Source organism: Dermochelys coriacea, chromosome 8 (assembly GCF_009764565.3).
Source record: "Dermochelys coriacea isolate rDerCor1 chromosome 8, rDerCor1.pri.v4, whole genome shotgun sequence".
NCBI lineage: Eukaryota > Metazoa > Chordata > Testudines > Dermochelyidae > Dermochelys > Dermochelys coriacea.
Window position 1 is genome coordinate 107,495,376 of NC_050075.1, and position 19,620 is coordinate 107,514,995.

General features: G+C 46.2%; 1 protein-coding gene and 1 long non-coding RNA gene across 5 annotated transcripts in view; one reads left to right on the forward strand and one right to left on the reverse strand.

Annotated features, from left to right (window-relative positions):
* The window catches only part of ST3GAL3 (ST3 beta-galactoside alpha-2,3-sialyltransferase 3), a 382,096-nt gene that overhangs the window by 75,400 nt on the left and 287,076 nt on the right, over positions 1-19,620 (reverse strand). The window lies entirely within an intron of this gene.
* On the forward strand, positions 7,524-10,247 carry LOC122455440. The gene is made up of 3 exons (XR_006273646.1): positions 7,524-7,534; positions 9,933-9,945; positions 10,119-10,247. It is a non-coding gene; the product is annotated as an uncharacterized LOC122455440 (long non-coding RNA).

A 19,620-nucleotide genomic window follows, 5' to 3' on the forward strand; every position in this document is an offset into this window, starting at 1 on the left:
AGGTGAACGAGCCTCTGATAGTGTGGCTGATGTGATTAGGCCCTATGATGGTATCCCCTGAATAGATATGTGGACAGAGTTGGCAACGGGCTTTGTTGCAAGGATAGGTTCCTGGGTTAGTGGTTCTGTTGTGTGGTGTGTGGTTGCTGGTGAGTATTTGCTTCAGATTGGGGGGCTGTCTGTAAGCAAGGACTGGTCTGTCTCCCAAGATCTGAGAGAGCGATGGCTCGTCCTTCAGGATAGGTTGTAGATCCTTGATGATGCGTTGGAGAGGTTTTAGTTGGGGGCTGAAGGTGATGGCTAGTGGCGTTCTGTTGTTTTCTTTGTTGGGCCTGTCCTGTAGTAGGTGACTTCTGGGTACTCTTCTGGCTCTGTCAATCTGTTTCTTCACTTCAGCAGGTGGGTATTGTAGTTGTAGGAATGCATGATAGAGATCTTGTAGGTGTTTGTCTTCAACAAAAAAGCTTCAAAAACAGACTCCAAGGAGAGACTGCTGAATTGGAATTAATTTGCAAACTGGATACAATTAACTTAGGCTTGAATAGAGACTGGGAATGGATGAGTCATTACACAAAGTAAAACTATTTCCCCATGGTATTTCTCCCCCCCACCCCACCCCCCACTGTTCCTCTGATATTCTTGTTAACTGCTGGAATTAGCCTACCTGCTTGTCACCATGAAAGGTTTTCCTCCTTCCCCCCCCTGCTGTTGGTGATGGCTTATCTTAAGTGATCACTCTCCTTACAGTGTGTATGATAAACCCATTGTTTCATGTTCTCTGTGTGTGTGTATATAAATCTCTCCTCTGTTTTTTCCACCAAATGCATCCGATGAAGTGAGCTGTAGCTCACGAAAGCTTATGCTCTAATAAATTTGTTAGTCTCTAAGGTGCCACAAGTACTTCTTTTCTTTATACATATAAGTGACAGTCCTTGCCCCAAAGAGTTTACAATCTACAGAAAGAAAAGCCGCAACAAGGTGGTGTGACTAACAAGTGGAGGTAACCGAGACAAAGGCCATGTGCTCCATTAGCAGGATGGGGGTTGTTCTCAACAAGAGATATCAGCAATGGTGGTCGTCCCTGCCAGCCACCTAACTCACTGGTAGAACCTGAGATTTAACACCGGAGGAGGCTTTGACACCACGCTGGTATTTTTTTTACTACAAAAGATGGATATTTTACCACCAAAACAGCCCCTTTTATTCCATTTTGCTTCCTTTGAAGGATTCCTGCTGCCCTGATCATAGCAGCTGCCTTCCGACTTCCTCTCCAGCCTGCCCACCTTCCTGTGACAGTGCCAGATTGCTTGTGACCACAAAAGGCCCCATGCCACAGGCCGCTACTTCTCATGGCTCAGCCTTTGACATTTGCTGGAAAGCATGCATTATGAGGGTTGCAATTCACACACTGTCTCCCAGAAAGGCATAAAAGGGCAGTCTTTCATGAGCTGCAGAGTCCACTTCCAACTTTTCAGACAGCAAAACCACCCAGCTAATCATCAAATGGATGATGAACTCAGCTGAGTTTTATTCTGTCACCTTTCTAGCCAACATCCAGTGGTGCCTGGCATGTTCCAGTCAAACCCATATTATACTGTACAGCATACTGGTTACATCTGATTACAGCACTTATCATGAAATCCCCCATTTTTCTCATCCCACCACTTAAATTAGCAGCCTCTGCTGCAGGACAGGATAAAGGTGCACTGGGAGAGCTGCTTGGGAGTAAAGGGTCAGGTGGTGAAACTCAGTGTAATGATACAAGGATGGATGGAAAAACAACAAAAAATGATTCTGGTCATCTATTACAGAGCACCAAGACTGGCCATGGGGGAGAGCTTTGCTGAATAACAGTCACAACCCAACATTCAGACTCAAGAACTTCCTAAATTGCATGGCAGACAATTTTGTAACCCAGAAAAGTAATGCCAACCAGAGGAATAGCCTCTCTGGAAGGAAGTGTTGGATAATGTAAGACTAAGGCTGTGGCTGTTTTAGTGAACTGAATCAGCGAGACTGAACCAGTGTAGCCACAAATAGCGTGTTCCTACTAGCTATGCCAATTTGCATTCTGAACCATTGCAGTTTTGCCCCATGTCCATACTAGTGCTGCTCTCCACATCTTCAGCTGTAATGCCTTTTGGGTATCTAACCCTGGATCCCAGAGAAAAGTGTTACTATCTTGTAACTGTTGTTTATAGATTCATAGATACTAAGGTCAGAAGGGACCATTCTGATAATCTAGTCTGACCTCCTGCACAATGCAGGCCACAGGATCTCATCCACCCTCTCCTACGAAAAACCTCACCTATGTCTGAGCTATTGAAGTCCTCAAATCGTGGTTTAAAGACTTCAAGGAGCAGAGAATCCTCCCTCAAGTGACCCGTGTCCCATGCTACAGAGGAAGGCGAAAAACCTCCAGGGCCTCTTCCAATCTGCCTTGGAGGAAAATTCCTTCCCGACCCCAAATATGGCGATCAGCTAAACCCTGAGCATATGGGCAAGATTCACCAGCCAGATACTACAGAAAATTCTTTCCTGGGTAACTCAGATCCCACCCATCTAATATCCCATCTCAGGGGATTAGGCCTATTTACCATGAATGTTTAAAGATCAATTAATTACCAAAATCACATTATCCCATCATACCATCTCCTCCATAAACTTATCGAGTAGAATCTTAAAGCCAGATAGATCTTTTGCCCCCACTGCTTCCCTTGGAAGGCTATTCCAAAACTTCACTCCTCTGATGGTTAGAAACCTTTGTCTAATTTCAAGTCTAAACTTCCTGGTGGCCAGTTTATACCCATTTGTTCTTGTGTCCACATTGGTACTGAGCTTAAATAATTCCTCTCCTCTCCGGTATTTATCCCTCCGATATATTTATAGAGAGCAATCATATCTCCCCTCAACCTTCTTTTGGTTAGGCTAAACAAGCCAAGCTCCTTGAGTCTCCTTTCATAAGACAAGTTTTCCATTCCTCAGATCATCCTAGTAGCCCTTCTCTGTACCTGCTCCAGTTTGAATTCATCCTTTTTAAACATGGGAGACCAGAACTGCACACAGTATTCTAGGTGAGGTCTCACCAGTGCCTTGTATAATGGTACTAAAACCTCCTTATCCCTACTGGAAATGCCTCTCCTGATGCATCCCAAAACCGCATTAGCTTTTTTCACAGCCATATCACATTGGCAGCTCATAGTCATCCTATGATCAACCAATATTCCAAGGTCCTTCTCCTCCTCCGTTACTTCTAATTGATGCGTCCCTAGCTTATAACTAAAATTCTTGTTATTAATCCCTAAATGCATAACCTTACACTTCTCACTATTAAATTTTATCTTATTACTATTACTCCAGTTTACAAGGTCATCCAGATCTTCCTGTATGATATCCCGATCCTTCTCTGAATTGGCAATACCTCCCAGCTTTGTATCATCTGCAAACTTTATTAGCACACTCCCACTTTTTGTGCCCAGGTCAGTAATAAAAAGATTAAACAAGATTGGTCCCAAAACTGATCCCTGAGGAACTCCACTAGTAACCTCCCTCCAACCTGACAGTTCACCTTTCAGTAGGACCCGTTGTAGTCTCCCCTTTAACCAATTCCTTATCCACCTTTCGATGTTCATATTGATCCCCATCTTTTCCAATTTAACTAATAATTCCCCATGTGGCACGGTATCAAACGTCTTACTGAAATCTAGGTAAATTAGATCCACTGTGTTTCCTTTATCTAAAAAATCTGTTACTTTCTCAAAAAGGGAGATAAGGTTGGTTTGGCATGATCTACCTTTTGTAAAACCATGTTGTATTTTGTCTCATTTACCATTGACTTCAATGTTCTTAACTGTTTTCTCCTTCAAAATTTTTTCCAGGACCTTGCATACTACAGATGTCAAACTAACAGGTCTCTAGTTACCCGGATCACTTTTTTTCCCTTTCTTAAAAATAGGAACTATATTAGCAATTCTCCAATCATATGGTACAACTCCTGAGTTTACAGATTCATTAAAAATTCTTGCTAATGGGCTTGCAATTTCAGGTGCCAATTCCTTTAATATTCTTGGATGAAAATTATCTGGGCCCCCCAATTTAGTCCCATTAAGCTGTTTGAGTTTCACTTCTACCTCAGATATGGTAATATCTACCTCCATATCCTCATTCCCATTTGTCATGCTACCATTATCCCTAAGATCCTCTTTAGCCTTATTAAAGACTGAGGCAAAGTATTTGTTTAGATATTGGGTCATGCCTAGATTATCCTTAACCTCCACTCCATCCTCAGTGTTTATCGGCCCCACTTCTTCTTTCTTAGTGTTCTTTGAGATGTGTTGCGTACGTCCATTACACTGTGAGTGTCCTGTGCACTGTGCCAGAAAGTTTTCCTTTGTGGTTTTCACAGTCCTGCCCACAGGCAAGGTCCTTGTGCTATGAAGCGAAGGTATAAAGGGTGGAGCCTTCCCACCCTCTTTCCATTCTTTCGCACTGGAAGCCGATGGCAGAGTCCGACGTGTTGGGGAAGGAGAGCGGGTCTTCTAATGGACATATGCAACACATCTCGGAGAACCAGTTTTTCTTTTTTGAGTGCTTATATACGTCCATTACAATATAGGGGACCCCCAAGTTGTTATTCCAGGCAGTGGGGCTCAGAGTCTCATGGAAGAGGGACCAGAGGGCCACTTTCCCTACATTTGCATTTCCCTACATCCGTTCCTTCGATGTTGCAGACAGTGCATAATGTCTGGTCAATGTAGGGATGGAAGACCATGTTGCCACCCTGCAGACATCCACAGTCAAGACGTGAGCAACAAACGCGCCCAAGTCTGAACATGGTTAAGTGTGCTGTGAGCTTGTCAAGAGGGTCAGGGTTAGGGTGTCAAGAATCTCTAAGCTGTGACTCGTTGACCTCCCGTATGCTTTGTGTAAGGAACAAATCACTGGGAAGAAACTCCAAAGGGCTTTGTCCTATCCAAGTGAAGAGCCAGAGCTCGATGCATGACTAGGGTGTGGAGCCTTCGCTTATCCTTGGGCTTACATGGCTTTGGGAAGAACGCTGGCAGGTAGATAGACTAACTGATTCAGGTGGAAATCAGATACCACCTTCAAGAGAAACTTGCGTGGCCTAAGCTGAACCTTGTCCTTGTAGAAAACTGTGTACTATGGATCAGTGACCAGGGCATTCAGTTCTCCCACCTTCCTGGATCATTCAAAAAATGGCTCCTGGTGGAGGTGATGGTCATGAGGAAAGCTATCTTCACTGACAGGTGTGGCAGGAAGCATGAGGCTATAGGCTTGAAAGGAGGGTCCATCAAAGCAGACAAAACTAAACTGAGATCTCAAGAAGGAGCTGAGTCCCTGACATGCAGAAGCTATCTACTGAGACCTTTCAGGAAACTGGTCGTGATAGGGGGAGTGAAAACAGTCTTACCATCTATGTGAGGGTGGGCTGCTGAGATGGCTGCCAGATGCACCTTAATGGAGCTGATGGTTAGACCTGACACCTTAAGATGCAAGAGATAGTCCAGAACTGTTTCAATCTTTGTCTGAGCTAGGGACCCTTTATGGGAAGCTGCCCAGATGGAGAATGCTTCCGCTACTTGGGTAAGCAGCTCTTGTGGGTGGTTTTAGGCCATTAAGAAGAACTTTCTGGATTGCCACTGAGCAATGTCCCTCCTCTGCATTGAACTACTGATGCATCATGCGGAGAGACCAGCACTTGGGGATTCAGGTGCAGCCCCTGGCCAAGATCCTGGGTATGAGGTCTACAGTTAACAGTAACAGCCAGGGTTGCTGAGCTAGCAGAGGTCTGAATATCACTTCTGCCTCGGCCCGGCTGGGCTACAAGGATCATTCTGCCATGATCTTGCTTGAACTTGAGAATGACCCTAAGAATCAGAGATACTGGCGGGTAAGCATTCAGCAGATCTCTGTCCTGTGGAAACAAGATAGCCTCTGCTATTGATCCAGGGCTTTGACCCATCCTGGAACAGAACCAAGGACATTTACTATTCCGCCAAGTCACAAATAGATTTACTGACAGAAACCCCCCCTATACCGAACATCCAAGTGAGCTGTAGCTCACGAAAGCTTATGCTCAAATAAATTTGTTAGTTTCTAAGGTGCCACAAGTACTCCTTTTCTTTTTGCAAATACAGACTAACACGGCTGCTACTCTGAAACCTATGTTGAGACTGTGCATGGTGTGACAGGGTCAGGCCAGATGGCTACAGGAGAGTGACAGAAGGCAGATATATTAGCCCCAGGTTAAGTAGGTCCCTTTTCCCTGAGTAAGGTAACAGGGAAGGTTCCAGAACAATCAGGAACTTTCTGGAAACAATTAAGGCAGACAGGCTGATTAGAACACCTACAGCCAATCAAGAAGCTGCTCGAATCAATTAAGGCAGGCTAATCAGGGCACCTGGGTTTAAAAAGGAGGTCATTTCAGTTTGTCGTGTGCATGTGAGGAACTGGGAGCAAGAAGCCCTAGAAGCTGAGAGTGAGAACGTGGACTGTTGTAGGACTGAGGAGTATAAGCATTATCAGACACCAGGAGGAAGGTCCTATGGTGAGGATAAAGAAGGTTTTGGGCGGAGGCCATGGGGAAGTAGATCAGGGAGTTGTAGCTGTCACGCAGCTGTTACAGGATCCACTGTAGACAGCTGCCATCCACAGAGCCCTAGGCTGGAACCCAGAGTAGAGGGCAGGCCCGGGTTCCCTCCATCCCCCCCAACTCCCAACTTGATACCAGAGGAGTTGAACTGGACTGTGGGTTCCAGCAGAGGGGAAGGTCTCTGGCCTGTTCCCCGATCCACTAGGTGGATCAGCAGAGACTGCAGGGATTGTTCTTCTTCCTTTCCCCAGGCTGGCCAGTGATGAGGCTAACTGAGTGAATGGCAGATTTGAGCCACAAAAGTGGCCAAACTAAGGGCTGCCGTGAACCTCTGAGGTGAGCAAATCCGCCAATAAGCGCAGGACTCACCAAGGCAGAGGAGGAACTTTGTCACAATGGTCTAACCTGAAGGATCTGCTCTGAGGATCTCCCAGGTCATTTTGTACCTCTGGCAAGTGAGACACCCTGAGAGCAACTGAGCTTCCAATGCAAGACCTGCACAACTTCCCTGTTTCCTAACAGAGGCTGTCTGATCTCACACCTCCTTGCTTGCTCACATAAATTACAACCGAGTTTGTCACTAAGTACCTGGACAGTTTTGCCCTGAATGTGAAGCAGGAAGTGCTCACATGCACAGAATATTGCGCACAACTTGAGTACAGGCAGCCACATGACCTAGGACCCTGAGACAATCCCCTCACAGTGGTCTGAGGATGGTCCTTGAGGGACGCACTGAGGTCTTGTATGGTCTGAAATCTGGAAACAGGCAGAAATGTGTTGGCAGAGGTCAAGTCCAGGGTAATCTTGATGAATTATGTCTTTTGCAAAGATGATCACATTGACTTTTCTTGGTTTTATTTCAGGTCCAGGATGTTGAACAGATAAAGTTTGATGGATAGTTACCTGTACCTGGTGTCTGGAGTGACCCCAACCCAACCAGTCATATAGATAAGGATACATGTGATGTCTCTTTAGTGAAAGTCGGCTGCCACTACTGCCAAGTACCTGTTAAAGATCCTTGGTGTTGATGACAGGACAAAGGGCAGGATGCAGAATTGTAATGATCTTAAGCAGAAAAAGGAAGCTTACAAGAAGTGGAAACTTGGACAGATGACTCGGGAAGAGTATAAAAATATTGCTTGAGCATGCAGGGGTGTAATCAGGAAGGCCAAAACACAACTGGATTTGCAGCTAGCAAGGAATGTGAAGGGTAACAAGAACATACAAGTATGTTAGCAACAAGAAGAAGGCCAGGGAAAGTGTGGGACCCTTAATGAATGGGGGAGGCAACCTAGTGACAGATGATGTGGGAAAAGCTGAAGTACTCAATGATTTTTTTGCCTCTGTCTTCACAGACAAGGTCAGCTCCCACACTGCTGTCCTGGGCAACAAAGTGTGGGGAGGAGGTGAGCAGCCCTCAGTAGTGAAAGGACAGATTAACGACTATTTAGAAAAGTTGGACATGCACAGGCCCATGGGTCTAGATCTAATGCATCCAAGGTGCTGAGGGAATTGGTTGATGTGATTGCAGAGCCATTGGCCATTATCTTTGAAAATTCATGGTGATTGGGGGAGGTCCTGGATGACTAGAAAAAGGCTAATGTAGTGCTCATCTTTAAAAAAGGGAAGGAGGAGAACCTGGGAAACTACAGACCTCACCTCAGCCACACCTCAGTCCCTGGAAAAATTATGGAACAGGTCCTCAAGGAAACCATTTTGAAGCACTTGGAGGAGAGGACGGTGATCAGGAACAGTCAACATGGATTCACCAAGGGCAAGTCATGCCTGATCAATCTGATTACCTTCTATGATGAGATAACTGGCTCTGTGGATATGGGGAAAGCAGTGGACATGATATATCTTGACTTTAGCAAAACATTTGATACGGTCTCCCACGGTATCCTGGCCAGCTAGTTGAAAAAGTATGGATTGGATGAATGGACTAGAAGGTGGATAGAAAGCTGGCTAGATTGTCGGACTCAATGGGTAGTGACCAAAGGCTCCATATCTAGTTGGCAGCTGGTATCAAGCGGCATGCCCCAGGGGTTGGTCCTAGGGCCGGTTTTGTTCAACATCTTTATTAATGATCTGGATGATGGGATGCATTGCACCCTCAGCAAGTTCACAGATGACACTAAGCTGCGGGCAGAGGTAGATATGCTGGAGGGTAGGGATGGGGTCCAGAGTGACCTAGACAAACTGGAGGATTGGGCCAAAAGAAATCTGATGAGGTTCAACAAGGACAAGTGCAGAGTCCTGCACTTAAGACAGAAGAATCCCATGCCCTGCTACAGGCTGGGGACTAGCTGGCTAAGCAGCAGTTCTTCAGAAAAGGACCTGGGGATTACAGTGGACAAGAAGCTGGATACAAGTCAGCAGTGTGCCCTCGTTGCCAAGAAGGCTAACGGCATATTGGGCTGTATTAGTAGGAGCACTGCCAGCAGATCAAGGGAAGTGATTATTCCCCTCTATTCGGCACTGGTGAGGCCACATCTGGAGTATTACTTCCAGTTTTGGGCCCCCCACTACAGAAAGGATGTGGACAAATTGGAGAGAGTCTAGCAGAGGGCAACAAAAATTATTAGGGGGCTGGGGCACATGACTTATGAGGAGAGGCTGAGGGAACTGGGCTTATTTAGTCTGCAGAAGAGAAGAATGAGGGGGGATTTGATAGCTGCTTTCAACTACCTGAAGGGGGCTTCTGGTAGAGGATGGAGCTCGGCTGTTCTCAGTGGTGGCAGAAGACAGAACAAGGAGTAATGGTCTCAAGTTGCAGTGCGGGAGGTCTAGGTTGGTTATTAGGAAACATTATTTCAGTAGGAGGGTGGGGAAGCACTGGAATGGGTTACCTCGGGAGGTGGTGGAATCTCCATCCTTAGAGATTCTTAAGGCCCGGCTTGACAAAGCCCTGGCTGGGATGATTTAGTAGGGGTTGGTCCTGCTTTGAGCAGGGGGTTGGACTAGATGACCTCCTGAGGTCTCTTCCAATCTTAATCTTCTATGATTCTATAATGGTCATCTCCCATGACGAACCTCATCACATGGAAGTAGGCTTCCTGTAAATCGAAGGCAGAATATCAGTCTCCCAGACTCAGGGAGGGGATCATCTTAGCCAAGGATACCATAAAGAACCGTATCTTCTTGATGTATTTGTTGAGCTTCCAAAGGTCTAGGATGGTTCTGAGCTTTGGGTATTAGAAAATAAGGGGAATAAAACCCCCTGTTCCCCAATGTAGACCGTCATGAGACAGGTTAATTTTACCCTGCTGCTGATGTGTTGTTGCAATAGTAATCCTGCTCAGTACGAGAGGATCCGCAGGTTCAGACATTTGGTGTATGTGCTTGGCTGAGGAGCCAATGGGGCGAAGGTACCATCTGTGGGATTATGACTGAACGCCTCTAAATCAGAATCCCCCCTACATGTAACGATACGGCAGCGCCGTGGAGCCTCCGTTGGCCCCAGATAGCCGCCCCCACTCCAGGGGGTAGGGCTCAGTTAGGAGAGCCATTCGTGTCGGGACCAGAGTGCGGACAGAAGGGAGCCGCCTCTCACCGGTTTCTCACCGTATGTTCGTGGGGAACCTGGTGCTAAATCATTCGTAGACTACCTGATTCTGGGTCAGGGTTTCGTGCGAGCACTGGAATGGGTTACCGAGGGAGGTGGTGGAATCTCCTTCCTTAGAGGTTTTTAAGGTCAGGCTTGACAAAGCCCTGGCTGGGATGATTTAGTTGGAGACTAGGTCCTGCTTTGAACAGGGGGTTGAACTAGATGACCTCCTAAAATCCCTTCCAACCCTGTAATTCTATGCATTTAGAAATGGAACCTCTGCTATGGTTCCCAGGAACGTAGGGTCTGCACATCTCATCTTTGTAAAGACTTGTGAAAGGGGTTGCTGAAGAGGGAGTGGCTAAGAAGGTGGGAGGATAGAAAGAAAATGCAGGATATCCTGATTCCACTGTGCTTAGCTCCCATGTGGCCAAGGTGATGGACTGCCAGGCATCCAGGAAACAGGATATCCTAACCTGGAAAGGTGGGGAAGGGTAGCAAGATCTAGGTTGGGTAGTATGCTGACCTTCACGCAGGAGTCAAATCGGCTTCTTCAAATCCTGACGATGCTGAGATGAAGAGACTGACCACATGATATTTAGCATGGTAAGTTTCTCAAATGTAGACAAGGCCCAAGAAGGAAGCTTGATCTACTTGAATTCAACATAGCAAGAAACGGGGAATCACAGACTGGAGCACTGCAAGATTTCAGAGAGCACATGTGGAGGATCTGTTCCTGGTTACCCTTGCATATTCATTTTGTGAAGGGCTTTAGCTGCCTCTGCTCCTTGCTTTAGTATTGGGCTATTTCAAAAAAAGAAAATTATGAGAGCAGGAGCAGTAAATACACATATGGGAAGGTTCCCTAGCACTTTCCATTTAACTTGCAGACTGAACTCCTATGCCCACAGAACAGGCAAAGCATGGTCAGCATCACCACACAGCTCTCTCCGGCCCTTGCCAACTTTTCTCTCCTCTGCCCTGTGGAGGTGAAAGGGGAGTTCATGCTCCAAAACTCATTCAATGCTTGGCCTCTCTCCTCAGCCTGCCAACAAAAGGACCTGTATGTATTAACAGCTCTGATGGTTTTGTGAAGCACACACCTTCCCACTGGGAAGTGGACTGAAATCACCAAACTTGTTTCACACAGGTCACAGAACAGCATCTGATGGTCACATCTTTCAGCGACTCCCATGAAACGTGGGCAGTCAAACGCCAGGGCAGCTTTGAGGAAATTACTCAGTATCGACCCCCTCCTTCCCTCTCCAGCCAGCCGATTATACTCCAAACGGCCTGGACAATGCAACAATGCTTACGGATGCTGTAGATGTTTACAGGCTCCTGCGAGTGCAACACACCACCGTGGGGACTTCCCTCATGAGCACCTCAACTCACAGATAATAGGAGCCTGGGCCCTTCAAATGCCTTTGCTGGAAACATTTCCACGCCAAGTGTGTCCGTGTGATGCTGCATCTCCCAGATAACACACCTCATAAACTAGCTTCTTCCCTTCTTAAAAGCTTAAACTCCCCCGCCCCCCTTAGCCCCATTGTTTGCTTGACAGCCTCTGACCTCACCTCCCAAGGAATCCAGAGATGCACCCCTACTCCTGCCAGCATGGGGATGCAGAGGCTGCTATGTGACACCAGGGGAGTGAGAATGAGGAAACATAGGAACAGCCCTTTGGACCAGCTGCATTTGTTTATGAAGCCCGATTACTCATCTCTCACTTCCCTCTGGCACTATTCAAGGAGTCTCCCATCTACCTCCCTGGAGCTCCCTGCCCCTCCATTGAGTTACACACAAGTCACTTTGTGTCATTTCCAAACAATGAAATGATTCCGCAGCTGGTCCGCTGCATCCTTTGAAGGGCACAGTCACCATACCCAAAGCCATCTCAGCAAGCTCCCTACATTTCCAAGCCGTGCTGCAAGCTGCTCCATCCTGGCTAGATATTCTCTAAGAACCCTGAGTTGCTGTGATATATTCTGCCAGGTTTTGTCTCTAGATATCAGAAGATTCAAAAGCAGGGCAGCATCGCAGAGTTTCTCTGGACTTGACTTCAGGTTGACCTTGAAGTTTGCAGGCTTCTGGAAAAAGCTAAAAGTAAATAGTAAGGAAGCAGGCAGGCAGTGACCACACAGAGAGAACCAGCCGGAGTCTGATTAACATTTCCATCAACGTTAGTTAAGTGAAAAGGCAGAAAACTTTACTGCAACATCAGCAAGACTGACCAGTGAACTTCAGCAACCTTTATTATTGGGTCACCTATCGCTCTCCCAGGTGCCAGTTTCTGCCTTGGCAGTAAGCGATTCAGTGCCTTTCCTGCACTCTTTTCTAATTAAGTGGTTAAGAGAATTTGCAGTAAGTATGTCCCTGTCAGTCACGTTCCTCACTGAACAGCAAGTCCTGGTGCAAGTAGTGCTAACCCCATAGCTCCAAATATCATGAGTTAGGCTCCAAAAATTATGTGATTACCTTAAAATAATGAGTTTTTTAGACTAGCCACAGGGTTCTCTGTTTGTCTTGAAGCATCACGTGACCCTGAAATCATATCCTCTACATCTCAATGCCTGACCTCCTTTCATCCCTCTAAGGCCCACAAAAGCATAGGGAGGTTACATTTCCCTTAAAAAAACAAAACAAAACACAACCTCATAAAAGTCAGCAGGAGAGTGTGAGAGTTTCTCTCTCCTGAGCAGACTGAAAAAAGAGGGGAATTACCCATGTCTTGGTCACTCAGGGACACATCCAGGAGGAATTTTAATTCAGAGCTCACGAGTCATTTGATTAGATTGGTGCTGGAATTACGGGTTGTTGCTGCATCCCCTGGCTTGAAGTGGTTTCCATTATATACAGGGTTTATAGTTTGGTTCAATGCCTCTCAGCACCCCCACTATAAAAACTGTTCCAGCATAGTTGATTAACTATGGACTCAGGGTTTGAGACCTCACCCAAGAGCTGGTCCCTGCTCTTTCTGACTGTTGTTCAGAAAAATCTTATCAGGTTTAGACAAGCCCGCTACTGAGCGAGGCACCAGCCTTGATTGAAATAGGGGATTCCATAAGGGGATTCTCCTCTTCTCCAGAGGTTGTTCAGGGAGATCTATTGTTTTACCCCCAACAGTCACAAAATAACCTCACCTTGGAGTCTTCATTTAGTAACCAAAAGCCAGTGCCTGTACTCCAGTAGAATCCTTGGCTTCTTGCCCTCAACTTCTTCATTTAAAAGTTTCCTTTCTGTGGCCATATCAACTAGCTGAATTGAGGAAAGAGCAACTTTTATCACATGGAAATCTGCATGAAATCAGAGCAATTCCCAGTTTTGGTCCAAAACAAAATTCTAAGTTTGGGGTTAACTCAGAATTTTGCCTCAGCCAGTCATCGGGGAAGGACAAACAACTATGTGTTAACAGCTAATGTGGCTCACAATCCCAAGTTCTTCTTGGACAGAACTAAAGACATCACATCCTTGCATTTCTTTTTTATTTGTTAGAGGGGATACAAGCAGGGCCAAAATGCTTGATCTGGGACAGACAAAAGCGCAACAGCACCTGCCCAGCAAATAAATATAAAAGACACCCTCCTAGCCAGCTGGCGTGGTGAGAGAAACCAGGGAAGAGAGACCTGGCTATGAGAGGGCCCTACCAAAAGCCTGCTAAGTTTCCTGCATGCACCACTGTAACTTCTATGGAGGCAAGATCCTGGAGGCTGGGCGGGCGGGGGGGTTGATGTCAAAGTGACTTTGTTTTATCAACAGAGATAAAACATGATTCATGCCAGGAAGCCAGATGTGCAGGAGACATTGCTATGCAATTAGAGTGCACGGAGAAGGGAAGGGGAGCAAGCTTTTTTGATGGTACTCTGATATGCTAGCTCTGCCCTTGAATTCAATGGGTGTGCCTACACTGCAAAGGAAACCCGCGGCTGGCCCATGCCTGTTGACTTGGGCTTGCGGAGCTCAGGCTGAGGGGCTGTTTCATTGCAGTGCAGAATTCCAGGCTCGGGCAGCTCTGGGACCCTGCCACCTTGCAAGGTTCTAGAACCCGGGCTTCAGTCTGAGCCGGAACTTTGCACAGCAACGAAAGGGCCCCGCAGCCGGAGTCAGGTGACACGGGCCAGCAGCGGGTGTCTAATTGATGTGTAGACAAACCCTATATTTCCATTGAGAGAGCAGAGCTTTCTAGTCAGATAAAAAACAGAAAGTAGCTGGGCAGCTCTTAACCCAGAGTTTCTCCCAGATGCACTGACAGATTAAGGAAACCATCCAAACATACAACCAGGCACAAGAACAACAATTAACCACTGCAGAAGACAGCAATTAGGCTGTGTGCCCAGGCAAAGCCTGAGATTTCTTTGTCATGCAATCTGTCACTAATTCCGGATGTCACTCTTGTCGCGGGGAGGGAGCAAGTTCCCTTCTCAGTGCTGTATTAAATAAAACCAAAATGCATCAGAGATGAACTTCCTATTTTCTTATTACAGCTGAAAAAAAAAATCACTTTTTAGATCCCAGAGTGGAATGCAAATTCTGGGATGGTGACAGGACCATCCCGCCCAGTGGAACAGATATCACCTCAAAAGGCAAACAGATTTCAGTGCCAGCAAAGCAGGCCCTCTGCATAAAAAAAGCTGTAGAGGAAACAAAGATAATTGAAGAGAGGCAATTACTGCTAAACAATGACAATTCCTGACTAAATACACGGAGGAGAGATTAACACATTAAATTATATTTGTTTAGTTTTTAAGCCCAAAGCATTTGACACAGTATAAACTGAGGTCCAGCAAAGAAGCCTGCTAACTCTCCCTTTCTCACATCAGAGACCACAGACAGATACTAGCCACACTTCTCTGCTTAATCACTTTTTATACAACTTAAGATGCATCTAGTGACAAATGCTATTGATTGAGATTTCCAAAAATAGCTAAGGAGTCCTCCGATCTTGCTCACTGTCCCTCTAACTCCAGATAACCCAGCTGAGGGAGGTGGATTCCTCTAGTGTTACTAGTCTCACTGAAAAAACAACGAGGAATCCTTGTGGCACCTTAGAGGCTAACAAATTTATTCCTCGTTTTTGCTGATTCAGAGGGGTAGCCGTGTTAGTCTGTAACTAGTCTCACTGGTGCTGTAAGCCCTTTTTGCATTGTTTGTTCACTGAAGAATCCTGCCCATAAAGCCGTGTACATGTCAGAGAAACCCCAGAGGTCCCTTGACACTACATGCACACTCACCCCAGTATAACCTTCCATGCCAACAGAGGAGTGCTGCCAGAAACTTGTACGAAGAGAAAAGAAGAAATTTCATCTGAAAAAAACCTCAAACAGTTAAACTGCTCAGGATTTCTGGAACCATGCCACCCTGTGCTGTGATCGCCTCATTCCTCATAAAATAAGCCCCGGGGCTGAACTCAGTTAGTGCTTGATGGGAAACACCCTTAAGGGAAAACCTACTCACTGTATAAAGACAATGAGGAGTCCAGTGGCACCTTAAAGACGAACAGATTTATTTGGGCATAAGCTTTCATGCGTTAAAAAACACTTCAGATGCATGGAGTGAAAATTACAGATCCTGGCATAGATATCTGTAATTTTCACTCCATTCATCTGAAGAAGTGGGTTTTTTTTACCCATGAAAGCTTATGCCCAAATAAATCTGTTAGTCTTTAAGGTGCCACCAGACTCGTCGTCGTTTTTGTGGATACAGACTAACCCGGCTACCCCTCTGATACTAGACACCGTTTAGGAAATGGTGATAGTTTTTCAGTAGGTGGCACTTCCAGGGTACCTCTACCAAGCAATAAAAACTTGGCAGCACCAAGTCTCAGAATATGGGTTAATTGACTCGGGCTTGCAGGGTTCAGCCTTGGTCTCGAACTCAGGAGCTGAGACCCTGCTGCATCACGGGGTTTCCGATCTCAGGCTCCAGCCCGAGCACCCATACTGCAATTTTTAGCCCCACGCTCCAAGCTTGAATTAGCACCCCAGGCCAACCGCAGCCATGATGCTGTCTTTTATTGCAGTGTAGACATACTAGACCAACGCCATAACACAGAGGGTGCGGTGCCGCTGGAGAGGTCAGCACTAGTAGTTCCCAGGACACTTTGTGTCAGAGTTTCGGTATCCTTGGCTATTTTAATCTGGGTAATTTCATTCTGCGGCCTCCAAGCACTGTAGCAATTTCAATTAGATATTACATCCTTCACTTCCTGTCCCAGAACAGCTACCACATTTCACCTCAGAAGTGGGGGAAGTAAATTTATAGAAACACAAGGCCAATTAAGGAGAAATTATTGAACAGAATTTAAATATACAAAAATTCTTGATCTCTTGGATGGCTCATCAGGGATCTGAGTCTGTGACTGCACCAGACTGCAAATTCTGCAACTTGCAATTATGCATCCTATTTCCAGGCTTTAGCCAATTCACTACAAGGAGGGAGCGAAATTCACAATGGAAATAAAATGCATGTTTTTAACAGCAAGTGTAACCAAACTTTGGGATGGATTACCTAGGGATGTGGCAAATTCTCTAGCACTTGGAGTCTTTAAATCACGATTGGATTACCTTCTAAAAAGACAGTCTAGTTCAGCCACAAATTATTGGTTTAAAAGCAGGAATCACAGGGTGAAATCTAGGGCCTGTGTTATGCAGAAGTAGGTTGTCAACTTTCTAAGTTCTGAAAACCAATACCTCCACACCCCATCTCTTCCCCCATAGGCCCCGCCCCCACCCCTCTTCTTTTCCCAAAGCCCCACCCCTGCTCCACCTCTTTCCTTGATGCTCTGCTCCCCACTCACTCTTCTCCCACTTCCCCCCCATTACTCGCTGCTCTCCCACCTCCTCATCCCTCAATCCTCTCCACTTCTCCCCCATCTCATCTAGGTTCCCTCTGCTCCGGGCTAGAATGGGAGCTGCAGCCTGACATGGTGCCTGCTGCCTGCCCGCCCATGAGATGCAGGTAGGAAGGGCCCCAGCTGAGCAGGGGCTGTTGTGGGTTGATGATCTGGCACTCACCCCCGCCTGGGGTAACCAGACTTTTGGTATCGGGTCCCATGGACACTGCCAGGTCCTCTTTTCAAATGGATTTTCCAGGCAAAAACTGGACACCTGGCAACCCTATGCAGAAGATTAGACTAGGTGGTCCCTTCTGGTCTTAAAACCTATGACTGGACACATTTGCTCAGAAACACAACCTATCTTGATATCTACCTTCTTCGGAACCAGACATACAGGGAGAGGGATCCCAGGTTGGGATGTAAACAGATGTCCTGGCTCTGTGTGATCAGATGTAACTAGACAACCACCCCTAAAAATAGATGAGAAGTATATTTGTCTCCGACAGTTTGAGGGACTTGGGGCAATGGGATCAAACTTTGTTCTGTCTCTATCATGGTCAGGATCTTTGCTTAGCAGAGGTGCCAGAGAGATTTCTCCACAATACTGTCTATTTCCAATGACTTGTATAAAAGAACTGGTCGTTCATTGTTCAGCAAAGCTCTCCACAGGACTTTCAACTGTGTACCTCAGGTGAAAAAGTTCTTGTCCACTACCTCCTGCTCCAGGGACCATTCATGGCGAGTCTACTACTGAGCAGCTTAGCCTGTTTGCATGTGTGTTTCTCTTACCTAGCAGGTAGCTGATCACCAGGAAAGTTTGCACTGCAAACTGCCAAGCCTGCAGGCATTCCTGGCAGGGTAGGTGGGCTCCCAATGCCTCACCACTTGATTATGAAGAACATATGATGGGCTCACAGCCACGCCCAGTCTCTGAAGGTCCGCACCTATTCAGGGCTACACTCACCTTGAGGACCTTTATGGGCAGCTGTTCTTCTTGATGTGACTCAGCACATTGGCCTATGAAGAGGGATTTTACAACCTATGGCCAAATTAAGAAGTGAAGCCCAGAGGCAAGGGGGATCTTACTGGTGCACCTATGTGGAGGTCTCTGCAATGGAGTGTGCAAAGTGAATGTTTCACATCTGGAGATGGAACCTTCTTTACAATGAGATTTCTCACAGAAAATTAAGGTTCCTCCTGAACTGTGTCAGAATAATCAGCATGCTGCCTTCTGTTGATGTGATAGCATATGAAGAGCTTGTAACACTGGCCTGTGCCTTTCTGACCCAATTCTAGCCTTTGACTCTCAACTTATACAGACATGTTACCCCAAAGTAGTGCAGCTCTGTACACAGGACTCTGCAAGATCGTTCCTGATTGGAACCCTCATGAATAAACCAGAGACTAGGTGAAACAGGGCCTGCTACAGGTTTTATTTCAAAGACACAAGCACTGAACAAAAGGCCATGAATTCAAAAGCCCTTCGGAGTTCAAAGCTTGGAACACAGAAAGCAGCTTCAATAATACAAGGTAGAATGGAAGGGTTCTGCCTGAAAAATTGTTGATTCCATTGTATCATTACCTTTAAGTAATTAGATCAGAGTGTAACTATTGGGTAGGAATGTCCAGGAATGCCCTGAATACTAGGAAGACAGCAAACCCTTCCTGTAACATTACTTCAAAAATTAGCCTCCTGCACGTGGACTAGACCATGATGAGATTCACAAGTCCTCAATAAAACCTTTCCGACCTCAGCCTAGGTGGAGCTGGTGCCAATAAATACCCAATACTTTTCACAAGGTAAATCTTGTAGGGAAATTCCAACTCTCAGCATTAAGGGGCTTCCTACCACACCGAACAGAACCCCACCCTATCAGTTTCAACGTACGCATATCTCCTCCTAATTTCCTGAGCTATCCAGTCTGCTCTGTCTTTCCCACGCACATCACAGCTCTGACAGTCTTCAGCTTGCACAAGCACGGTGACTTATCTCCACACTGCCTGCCTAGGTCAGTTGTTTGGATATCATTAGACGTACTCTGACTGAAGGCCCTAATGAGGTGCTGATCCCATCATCAAGTCACTCAATTCATCCAGAACGTGTCCCGTGGGATGGCTAGAACAGACTGATGCACGAATTCCAAGTGACGTGTGACACAAAAGGGGCGCCATTCGCATCGCTAGAACTCTCAGCCTGTCAGCACAGCCATTAGAAACCCTGCTTTACACAGATTTATAATTCATCCCTCCCACATACAGAAATTGCTCTAGACTGAAACTTGGCATAAAGTTTAGTCCCAGGAGGGCATTAAAAAAACCCATTCAGCTGTTTCCGTCTCATTGCTTCAGCTCTCAGCCATTTAAATAATGGCAATTTCTCATTTCTCTTCTTAACTGAGGAAATCCAATATAAAACAACAGATTTACATAACACTGGTGGTGACACAAGCTGGCAGCAGCCAGGAAACCCAGAGCAAAAGCTGCCAAAGCCTCTCAGTCATCCCTCTCTGGCAAGTTTCTCCATTTGGATTCAGTTTAGCAAAATGAGTTTTATTAGGCCTGGCTGCAGTCATGTGTAATCTTCAAACCTCATACCCAGCCTGGTCAGGACGCCTGCCCCTGCCC